Consider the following 12621-nt stretch of genomic DNA (forward strand, 5'->3'; position numbering starts at 1 on the left):
TTACAAGGTCATCCAATATCCAGTCAGTATTAACATTTCTCTGGTTGCCTCAAAAACATTTTCAGAGTTGCCTTTTGCCGTTATTCATACAGGTGACTGACTATAGGTTCAGGATTCTCGCAAACACTTAAAGCCAGAAAGAAAGAAGACGAAGTAAACTTACTTAGCGAGAAGGGTTTTCCCAAATTCTCACAGCTCTAATCTGGAGACCATTCAGTGTGACAGGCTTCTCTCTGGGTTCCCACAGCTGGTTAGTGTTTTGAATTCCAGCCTCATGAACTCATGTCAGGCTCCACGGGCTAATGCTCAGGGCCCAGCCTCATGCTCATATCTCTGATGACAGAGTAATGGAGCGGCTGCGGGCATGGTCTGCCCCTTTCTAAAGGCACTGTCCTGCATCTGTCCACCGTCTCTGCGGAGACTGGGGGACTCCAGTGCCTCTCAGAGGCATTGAAGCCCTCATGGGGACAAAGGTAACAACATTTAGGCATCTTTTGTTGAAAGACCAAAAAGTAACCCACTATGCTGTGAACAAACTTAAGGATCTCATAAGGGTCACATAAGGCTTGTTAGATGCACACCTTTTCACATTCAAGTTTTTGCCTCTATATTAAGCTCTGGGAAAGATATGTGAAGATAAACTGAGGAGAGAGTGAGGAAAAAAGCATAAGGACATATCACAGTTAGATATAGAGTAAGTTTAGGCACTGAATTTTTACTCTGACTTCCCTATAAGCACGTAACAGAGACAATTTCTTAGAGAAAAGGCAATCTTCTGCTTATGGTAAAGAAAGTGTTTCTTCCATAAAATTAATCTAATACAGAACAATTTCTTCTTTACATGCCCAAGGGGTTCTATTTTGGGGCTCACTTGACCCTCCCCAGTATCTAAAAGACTACACAGTCCTTATTAAAAGAGATCTGAAATTTGAATTGCTTTTTTTTCTCTTTGTGTAAATGTTTTGCCTCCTTTGTATTTTCATTGATTTATAACTTAATGTGAATAGAGTGTTTATTCCCCTAGCTTTATGGAATTATAATTGATAAATGAGAATAGGTTTTGAGGCTGCGTGGAGGAGAGGTCATGCCTGCTAGACTCTTCAGACATGGAAGGGGTGTGTGAGGAATAGTGGGCAGAGCAAACCCCGTGCCTGTTCTAACACAGCTTGACCCTCCAAGTGGGGAGTAAGTCATCAACTGAGAAAGAAACTCATAGACAAGGTCACCTCCAATCTTGTAAAGTGGCTACATGTATAGTGCTGGACAGTGTCTGTTGGCAGATACTTAAACGAGTGTCTCTGGTGAGAACTACTTCACAAAAAAGCGTGACATTTGAACAGGACATGACGGAGTGAAGGAGCCAGGCATCAGAAATTTCCAGGGAAAATCTTCAAAGAGGGACTAAACCTGGCCTCACAGAGGGAGATAGAGGGACCCTGCTGGTGGTTCAGTGGTTAAGACTTCACCTTCCAACAGAGGGTGTGGCTTCGATCCGTGGTCGGGTAGCCAAGATCCCACCTGCCTTGCAGCCAAAACACTAACACATAAAGCGGAAGCAATATTGTATCAAATTCAAGGAAATCTTTAAAAATGGTCCACATCAAAAACAAAACAAAACAGAGCAGGTAGGAATACGGTGGCATTCATGACTCCTAGAATGTGTGGCTTGGGGCAGATGATAAGGGCTGTGGAGACCCTGGCAGACAGCTCGGGTCTGGGGCCGGCATGGCGTCTATACAGCCGGTGTGTGCGGATCCTTTGATAGCAGCAATGCTCAGACTTTAGTGGAACTAGAAGACCCTGAGGCATTTGTTCCAAACTCAGGTTGTTGGCCCCATCCCAAGGGTTTCTGATGGAACCTGATGTTCTGCATTTCTATCAAGTTCCCAGGTGATGCCTAGGCTGGTTCAGGGTCACACCTGGAAAAACACTGCTTTAAAGAGCAGTTCAGGTGGGCATCATCTCTGTCCATCCTCTGCAGTTACCCCAGAGAAGAGATTTCCAAGTGCAAGGGAGTAGATGGCTGGTTGTGACACAATTACCACTCTCCCGGAATGCTTTGCTTCTCTCCTTTCGAATGAACACGAACCTCTGTTTAATATCCACCCCTTCCCTCCCCAAAGAGGAAGACCGTAGAATCACCTTATTAAGTCACTCACCACAGGTTCCCAGATGCCCAGGTCCTTGTGGGGCAGTGGGCTGTGGCAACCCGGTTTGCAGGCAGGGGCTGCTCTCAACAGACCCTGTATCCCCATCCTTCTCTCATTGTGGGGCTCCCTGAAAATGCACTCCTTCTTCCCAGACATTTGTCCAAGAGTAACAGCTCACAGAGGCCAGTAGCATTGCTGATCTCCAACCAGGAAACATTCAGACCGTCAGGAAACACGGGCGTGCAAATGTTTACTGACCGTGTAATTAATATGATGCTTTACCCTGTCTATCGGCCCTTAGCACCGTATTTCCTGTTCAGGGCAGTGGAAAGCTAAAATATTAGTTGCTGTTTGACCAAAGGAGCAAGTGTCTTCCAAACGAACACATGATCTATTAGCAGTCCTGCCGAGTCTTCCCATGGGAACAGGCATTTTACTTTGTTTTACAGCTAATTTCTTTCTTACAGCAGGTTCCCAGACACATCAAATGCCTTACATGTGAGTCTGAAGTCAAGATTTATAGTCCAGGCCCATGTAATTCAATGTCAAGCAACTCTGATAACATAAGGGCTGGAAGTCAACCATTTTCTCATGAGTTCTCATAAAAAAGTCATTTTAGCCAAATTGAGTTTGAATAGCGGGTGTGTCTCTGTGAGTTGATGGATGCTTGCTCTACCCAGGAGCCCCTGGGAAGAAGCTTGCCACTTTCGTTTGCTACTGTAGCAACAGAATCTGTAAACAGACAAAGGGATTTCTGGTTGATGTCCTTGGAATTTGGATTTTCTTCCTTTTTTACTCTGTCAGTTTCAAAGGAGAAAAAGAAACAATGCTTTCTCCTCTGAGGGTGAGTTGTATCTGCCTTCTCTGTCTTTGATTTCTTTTCCCCTGTACGCCTCTCTGTGGCCCACACAACATGAGTCTATTTCTCTAGAGGAAAACCACCACTTGTGCCAAGAGTAAGTTGGAAAGGAGGGTGTTTTCTTTGGTTTTTGTCTGTAGGCTCATGAGTTCACAGACTCTTGGAGAAGAAGGACCTTGGGGATCACTTTATATAGTCCCTAATTTACAACTGAAGGGGAAGGGAAGTTGAGTGGTTTTCGCAAAAGTTACCGCCAGCTAGAAATAAGGTCTAGCGATTCCTTTCTTCACCACCCACCCCCATGTAATACCTGGCTTCCCGTGGCCTAGCTCTTTACAGGTTATGATCTAATCACCTGCTGGATGTAAGGAAGCTGCTTACATGGAGCCATGAACAGAGAGGGTATCCTACCCAGAACAATTCAAAACTCTTGGCAAGGGAGCTGTACTGTGCTGTCTCTGAGCATCCATGGAGGAAAGCTGCTTGGAGTTTCTGAAGGGAAGTGGAAAACAGGAGAGGTGATGAGAGTTGCTTCAGGACTCCATGGGGTCCTTCATCGGCAGCACAGTGTAGTGAATTTCTTCTCTTCTTCTATTTGGAGAATACCAAATACCCAGATTAGGAAATAAGCAAAACAAAATGAATAAACTACAAAGCCATTCTAAGGGATGACTTTAGTTCCTACAGATCTGGAGTTTTTAAATCTCTGGCATAGAACAAAGTAAGTCAATATGCATCAAGCATGCACATCACTGTGTGGAGCAATTTGGACCCTTAGAGGTCTTTCAAGTCACAGAAGAGCAAAGACGGGCAGAGTCATCTCTTGGGAAACGGGCAGCACAATGGCCAATAATCTCATTGTGACAAACCAAATGGGTGACAGTGACACTAATGATGATAAAGACAGAGGGCCCTTGTGAGGTTGGGGAGAGTTGGGGAGACCAGCTGGTCTCTCAAACAGTCACGTGGATCCAGCCTCAGGTACTAGCTATAAATATTAGTGACAAAGACAGAGGAATCAATTCTCAAAGCAGTTGTGGACATCTCTTCCACAGTGTCTCTCTGAGCATAAAGCAAAACTTCTGCACATGTGGTTCAAGGACCAACAACATCAGTATCATCTGAGGGATTTGTTAGGAATACAATTCCCAGGCTAACTTCAAACCTGTTAAATCCGAATCACTTGTGGTGGGGTCCAGAAATCTGTTCTAACAAGCTCTCCAGTTGATTTTTGCTTAACTAAAATTTGAAAAGCATTGGTGAGAACTTGTATTATGAGCATATAAATGTGAATTGGTGAAGTTGATGGTGTGTTTGTTGGGGCCATATAGGAGGATTTGTTGCTTGAATGTTAAAATGTGCTTTTTCTTTCTTAGTTGCTTGGTTATAGATGGAGATGAGGAGGATTCTAGAAGAAATTTTACTTTCCCTCCTTTGTTCAACTTGGAATTAATTGTAGGAATTATCAATTAACTCTTGGTAGTTGAATTGATCCCAGAAATCAGGTGGGTGTTTCTTAGTATAAAAGGGAACTGAAATTTGGGGTTTTGTACTATCTATGGTCTCAGAATGTCAACGGAGAGAAGAAATTTAAAAGTCATCCCCTTTGGAATTTCCAGGCTCTACCTGCAGATTTAATATGGCCTCCTTCAGAGAAAAGGGTACCTGATAAAGAATCAGATCCTGGTTTCAAAATTAACCTCTGTGACTTAAAAACTGTGTTTCCCAATCCTCTTTCAGCCTCTTTTTCTTCATCTGTAAAAGTAGAAAAATAATGGCTGCCTCATAGAGTTCTTTTTGTTTGTTTGTTTAATTAATATTTACTGGTGTAGAGCTGCATAACAATGTTGTGTTAGTTTCCACGGTATAGCAAAGTAAATCAGCTATGTATACATATCCTCTTTCTTGGATTTCCTTCCCATTTAGGTCACCACAGAGCCTTGAGTGGAGTCCCCTGAGCTATACAGTAGGTTCTCATTGGTTATCTATTTTATACATAGTACCGATTGTGTATGTGTGCCAACGCCACTCTCCCAATTCATCCTACCCCCACTTTCCCACTCTGGTGTCCATGTGTTTGTTCTCTATGCCCGTGTCTCTATTTCTGTTTTGCAAATAAGATGATCTATATCATTTTTCTAGATTCCCCATATATTAATTAATATGCAATATTTATTTTTCTCTTTCTGACTTACTTCACTCTGTATGACAGTCTCTAGGTCCATCCATGTCTCTGCAAATCCAATTTCATTCCTTTTTATGGCCGAGTAATATTCCACGGTATCTATACATGCCATGTATTCTTTATCCATTCCTCTATCGATGGACCTTTAGTTTGCTTCCATGTCCTGGCTATTGCAAATAGTGCTGCAGTGAACACTGGGGTGTATGTATCTTTTTGAATTATGTTTTTCTCTAGGTATATGCCTAGGACTGGGATTGCTGGGTCATATGGTAGTTCTATTTTTAGTTCTTATGAGGATCAAAAAGGCCAAATGAGATGGTGTAAGCAAAATACGAAGAACCAAGCTTAGCTAATGGCAAATTCTCACATTATGGGGCATATAATTATGGTGGCAATGGATATAATAATGATACCGATTCCCGTTACCAAACATGATTGGAGTCAGAGGGTAGACGTCTTTCCTTGATAATTTCTTTCAGAGGTTTTCATATAAATCTTATGAAAGTATAATGTATTTGGCAAAGAATACAGATCATAAGTGGTCACCTCCATGACTTTTACAAAGTGATTACAAACCAGCACTTAGATCAAGAAATGGAACATGGTCAGCCCTTGAAGTTCCCATGCTCCCAACCAGTCACCATCTACCCAAGGATAGCCACTATTCTGATATTAGCACTGAAAACTAGTTTTCCCTGTGTATGAAACTTTATATAAATGAATCATTGAGTATGTGCTTTTCTGTGTCTGGCTTCTTGTGTTGAAATTTTTTTTCTTGTGAGATTGATCCATATCATAGCATGTTATTGTAGATTGTTCATTCTCATTGCTAAAGAGGATCTTACTGTTTAAATATATCCTAATTTTAGATTCTATTCCTGTAGCTATTTGGCAGATATAATTGTCACTTTGGGCTACTATGGCTAGTGCTCTATGAATACTTGTAAATATGCCTTTGGTGAACAAATGTATGTCTATCCATTGGATATATATGTGGGTACAGAAAGACTGGGTCATAGGATATACACATGCTTGGTTTTAATCGTACTACCAGATGGTTTTTTAATATGTTTGCACAGATTTATACTTTCACTGTCAGACAGTGAGGGTTCTACTTATTTCTCACCAACACTATAGTCTGTTCCTTTTCATAGTGTTTACAGAATCTCACTGGGGTTTTAATTTTCATTTCCTTGATGAACAGTGAAATGAAGCATCTTTTGACATGGCCACTTAGATATCCTTTTTTGAGAAATGTACATTCCAATCTTTTTCCCATTAAAAAATTATGTTGTCTTTCTCTTATTGATTTGGAGGCATTGTTTATGTGTTCTGGATCTCAGTCCTTTGTATCCTCAGATACACTGACTTCAAATTCCTTCTCTTACTCTATAACTTGCCTGTTTTCATCCCTGGTAAAATTTTATGTGATTTAACTTTTTGAAATTAAAAATGCAGGCCTCCTAGTTACATTTGAATATGCAATAAACAACAAATTGTCTCATATAATGCCTCCAATACTGTTGCCAAAGGCAAGGTTCAGCTGCTTGCTACTCAGAAGTCAATAAAGAGGCCAGGTTGGTGGAAAAGAAAGTTTGCTTTATTTCAGATGCTGGCAACTGGAGGGGCAGTGTGAAGAGGGTGGACATCTGTCCAAAGGCCGACTCCTGCTCTGCTGATGATCAGTGGTCAAGAGCTCTAATAGACAGAGGGAGGGCGCTACATGCAGAAACAGTACAGTCAGCTCTGACGGTCATCTTAAAATTGGTCATCGGTGGCCTGACAAGCATCATCTTGACTGTTTGAGGTACAGTTAATTTTCACTTCCAGGGTTGTTTTTTTTCCATTTCTTTGAGGTCATTTCTTGGAATTATGGCAGCTTATATTGTGGGTACAGTCTGGTCATCGTATAGTTGATTTCTTCCTTTTTGTGGGGGTTTTAGTATCTACAGGACAGCTCAGAGGATATGGCTCAGAATATTATCTATAGCCCTTGAGGAGGCACGAAAGGTCCTTGACTATGCTTACTGACTACATTTTAATTATTTGGTCTCCTTTGACTGTTTTTCTTTGTTTCTGCATTTTCTCACTTCTCTAATTAAACACATATATTGGTGAAAGTTTTCTCATAGACAAAAGGCAGGCCAAAAGCATGGGGAGTGGGCAAAGACCAGAGGATCCTGCTCCATTTCAGTACCTTAGGGACATCATTATGCTAAAATTTATTCGTTGTTTAACTGAAATTCAAAGTCTACTGATTGTCCCCCTCTTTGGGGGCTTTTCCTCCCTCTTTGGGGGCTTTTCCCCCCTCTTTGGGGGCTCAAATGTTTTCAGAGTGCTGAGGAAGGAAGGGAGCAATTTCAACCAATCAGATCCTCTTGATTGGTTTTAGAGCCCCATCCAACTTACATCAAAAGATTTTTAAATCCTGCCTTTTTTTTGCAACTTAAATTTTCTGTATCTTGCAACTGAACTATTTCCAAATGTTATTGGATGTGTAACACATTCCTTTCCGTAGGACTCTGTTCATTTGTTACTTTTTCTGTGGTTCTGAACCATGTGCTTCTGTACCCCGTGGCCAGGGTTAATGTAGGTCCAAATGGAAAGTGATTTAACGCCTGAGTTCTTGCTTCTGTTTACTTTCCTCAGACATCTTAACTATGTTTCTGAAAGTCAGTGTGTTTCAGTGTGTCCCTTAGCAATCACCACTTCATGTTTACTAAGGAACCCAGTAGCTTGGAGGAAAAGCATGGGCAAAACAGCTGTTCCTGGGCCCAGTGCGAAAAGAGAAGATGTATTGGGAGGAAAGTGAAGTGAAAGTTGCTCAGTCGTGTCTGACTCTTTGCGACCCCATGGACTGTAGCCCACCAGGCTTTTCTGTCCATGAGATTCTCCAGGCAAGAATACTGGAGTGTGTTGCCATTCCCTTCTCCAGGGGATCCTCCCAACCCAGGGACTGAACACAGGTCTTCCACATTGCAGGCAGATTCTTTACTGTCTGAGCCACCAGGGAAGCCCATTGGGAGGAAAATATAGAAAGAAATTTCAGGTTTAATGGCAGGCAGAGAGATAGTGAGTTGATTTTGAAGAAGGAATGATGGCCTGGAGTCAGAAGGACTAAAGAGGCTCAAATGGAAGAACTTATAAAAGAAAAAGGAACCAAGAGAAGAGGGTTTAATTCAATAAATGTGATTGAGCAACAAGTTGCAACCCCACTGCCAAGATTCAAAAAAGATCAGCGGGTAAAATGAAAGTTGGGTTTGAAATAGGTTAAGAAAACAGAATTGCCAGTTAGAAATTGCAAAGGATGCTGCAGGTCATACGGTACAGAGGAGACTATGGAAGTCATGTAAGAGGGGAACAAAAGACTAAGGATCTGAGAGCAGCATCCCCCATCAGAGTGCTCCGGAAAGGAAGCTCAGAGCCTGGGGTCTGGTCTCCATTTCTACATAATCGTTAATATGTTGGGCACTTTCGTTAGTACCCTGCCCACCCATTTTCCCCAGGCTTCATTTTTTCCCACTGTGCAATGAAGGCATTGATCCTTGCTACTCAAAGTGTGGCTCCTGGACCATCAGCATCTGTAGCCTCTAGGAGCTTGTTAGAAGTGCAGAATCTAGACTTCTCCCCAGATCTGCTGAATCAGCATCTCTAGGCGCAGAGTTGAGAACTCTGTTTTAACCAGCGCTCCAGGTGATTATGTAACATTCTGATGTTTGAGAAGTACAGGCCTTACCAAAGTGTCTTTCATACTTCGATGTGCATCAGAATCAGAGGGTTTGTTAAAATCCAGATTTGGTTCCATAGGTCCAGGGTAGATCTAACACATTTTTAGACAAAGCTGATACTGCTGCTCAGAAGACCAGACTTTGAGTAGCAGAGTCTAGAATAATCTCTAAGTTCCTTTTGAATTAAGAAAAATAACAGAGACTTTTTAAAATATAATTTTATTTTTATTTATTTATTGATTGGCTGGGGTGGGTCTTTATTGCTTCCTGGGTTCTCTGCAGTTGCTGAGAGTAGGGGCTACTCCCTAGCTGCAGTGCGTGGCCTGCTCATTGTGGTGGCTTCTCTTGTTGTGGAGTGTAGGCCCTAGGGCTCCCGGGCTTCAGTAGCTGAGGCACGTGGGCTCAGTGTCTGTGGCTCCTGGGCTCCAGAGTGCAGATTCAGTAGTTGTGGGGCATGGGCTTAGTTGCTGCACAGCATGTGAGGTCTTCCCAGGTCACGGATTGGACCCACGTCTCCTGCATTGGCAGGTGCTTCTTTATCACTGAGCCACCAGGGAGGCCCAGAAAAAGTTTTAATTAAAGAGAAAAATAAGAAATAAAAGGTAAGACTAAATCTATACCAGTGTACAGATTCATGTGGATAGTAGTATTTATGAGGTCGTTTTTCATAGCAGTTGTTGCATTGACCTAAAAGGAACGAAAGACAAATACAACTTTGTTTCTGTATCTGCTCTATTGGAGGTTGCGTTTATGATTTGAAAATAAGGCTATTCGGTGAAAATCTACTTAGAGAATGACTTCCTGATAATCACTGCCCGCATAGCAGAATGTGTGTAATAGCCTTTCCCCAAACCATGACCTTTGGTGAGTTTGTGCTTGTGCAAGACCCACCCAACCCTTAAGTATTTGTATACAGACCCACACAATTTCTTGGTAGCAGCAAATCAGGAGAGCTTCCCGAGCCAGGGCAGGCCACAACTGTCTTGGCCCGAGCGTCGATCCCAGGCCTGAGGAATCCCAGCCTTCACCACACTTTAACAAGGCAAACCCCAGACTCAGAGTTCAGGCTACGGGAAGTGGCAGGATGCTCCTGGCATGCAGCCCCGGTCCTGAAGACTGACTTGGGAATTTAAGTGTACAAATGTCTCTGTTCAGAAAACTTGTCATGGTAGAAGCTGGCCCTGTCTCCTGCTGATGTGGAGGGGTTCAGGGCAAGAGAAAGGGGTCAACTGGTTGTTGGGTGACGAAGATCTTTATTCCATGAACTTGTAATACAGGGTAGGATGTGAATAGGGAAAAAGAATGGATTAGAAGTTCATTTTATCAATAATGATGATGTCTTCCCTTCTCTGTAATTCTCATTTGCAATGAAACTTTGCAGCAACTGCCATCAAGAGGTGGCCTCTATGTTTTTCTGCCCTGGCCTTAGACATGCTCTAGCCAATCAAATATGACAAAAGTAAAGGCTGGGCATCAAGAGTCTCTGCATACCTCTGCTCACTTTCTTGGAGAAGGAAATGACAACCCACTCCAGTATTCTTGCCTGAAGAATCCCAGGGATGGGGGAGCCCAGTGGGCTTCTGTCTACGGGGTCGCACAGAGTCGGACACGACTGATGCGACTTAGCAGCAGCAGCAGCAGCAGCAGCAGCTCACTTTCTCGGAGCACTGCTAACACCAGGAGACCCAGATAAGACTAACTGGCCAGAGAATGGGAAACATGTGGCCTAATCACCTCTATTGCCCCAATCTACAACTATCCAGCCATCTGACATAGACTGATCGCCGTTCACGTCATCCAGCCTCCATGACTTGCTGGCGTTCATGAACAAGCCCAGATAAAATCAACTAAGCAAGATTTCCTAGACAACCCATAGCCTTACAAGCATAAATTTAGATTGTTGTTTTAGGGCACTGAGTGTGGAGTGGTCTCCTAGGCGGCAATAGACAACAGATACATGATCCAAGGGAAGCCATTTTAACTCAGCAAAATTTTGCCAGAACAACACAGGTGAGACCACTCTGCAAACATTTCATAAGTCCCTCATCCTTGTCTTGGTAGGATATGCTTTCCCACTCACCTTTGTCGGGAACTTGAAGTCCACTTTCTTCTCCAAGTTACAGATGCTTGTTATATGGATGCAAAGGTGAATTCTGCAGATCCACCCTAACCTGGTATCTATCACATGAAGGTATTGGCAGCCTGCCATGATGGATCTTGTCTCTACCCCTCACCTTGGCCTCTTGCTCGCACCTTGGCTTCTTCTGCTTCTGCCTTCCAGAATATGCTCAGCAAGCCACCAAGGTCTTTAATGTGGTTTCCCTTTTTGAAGCTTTAATTAGTGGCACCTTGGATCTTGATTGCTTCAGCGGTGGCCACTGAGTCTGACTTCCCAAAATGAATACCCAGAGTGTGTAAAACAGACTCATTCATTAAATTCAAGAAAAGCAGAGAGGTCTTTATTGCAAATAACCAGGAAGATGGTCTATTTTGTTTTGAAATGATCACTTTGGTAGGCAGATAAATGGTTGGCTGATGGGAGCTAGTTTGCTTTCTATTGAGGATAAATTTTCTCCACCTAAATTAATGTTAATCTAAATTCTGTGTAGAAGACCATCTAATCTGTTAACTATGATGTAGTTTCCATTAACAGCTGCATGAAGGGATAAAGTTTACTCTGTTTTCTAGAAAGGGAAGAAAAGAGATCTCAGTTCTGTTGGTAACTGCCTCCTTGAAACTCTGTGCCACATGTGTGTGGTTTAGCTGGCGACCGTGGTGTCTGTATGTATGTGGTCATAGATTTGTTACAACCTCTTGTCTGCCAAGGCAAGACCACCAGTTCCATTTTAATTCTAAGTTAACCTCAGGCTGGAGCCAATCCACGCTGCTTGAACATAAACGCTGACACTCAATCCACTCATCCTTTTGGCCCCACAATTTGTTTTTCTTTTTCTTTTTTCCTAAGAAAGTCTGAACATTTGTTAGCAATCCAAAACCAACACTTCATATACAAGACATAGTGATTACATAATCCTTTATAGGTTCTTATACTTTCACTGTATTGCAAACTTTGCAGTGGTTTCATAAAAATGTCTCCAATTAAAGAGCAGTTTCTAAATGGCATCTTTGGAGCTAGAACATCAAGTTTTACAGTGGTGATAACTGTAATTCTTTTGAGAAATACAGAATTGATACCTTAAGTGGAGGGCTCTCTCTTCTTTAAAAAATTTTGGGTATAGTTGCTTTACAGTATTGTGCTAGTTTTTGCAGTTAAAAGAAACAAGACTGGGTCATTGGAGGGGTCTCTTTCTAAAGAAAAGCTTCAGACTGGCTTCTGTTCGTGTGTCTCTTGAAATGAGAAACAAAAACTCACAGTATTATCTGGACCCCTGTACTTCCAAATTCTGCTAGTGAAAGGAAAATTGAAGTATCTTTTCTTCTGCCTAATTTTAATTTCTAATCAAACGAAAAGAAGAGTGGAGTCTGTTAGGCTAATTTTCAAAACCACTAGTCACTTAATATCATGCCTATGACTAGCTTTTCATCCCTAATTCTTAACTCTGAATTTAAATCTCCTGATTCTTAGGCAATCTAAGCACTTGTGAGCCTGACAAAGAGTTAGAACTTTTTTCCCTAATAATGTTTTGTGGCAAGCTCACATGGTGGCCTATGTCCATTGGTCCAATTACAAAATTTGTT

Source organism: Budorcas taxicolor, chromosome 13 (assembly GCF_023091745.1).
Source record: "Budorcas taxicolor isolate Tak-1 chromosome 13, Takin1.1, whole genome shotgun sequence".
NCBI lineage: Eukaryota > Metazoa > Chordata > Mammalia > Artiodactyla > Bovidae > Budorcas > Budorcas taxicolor.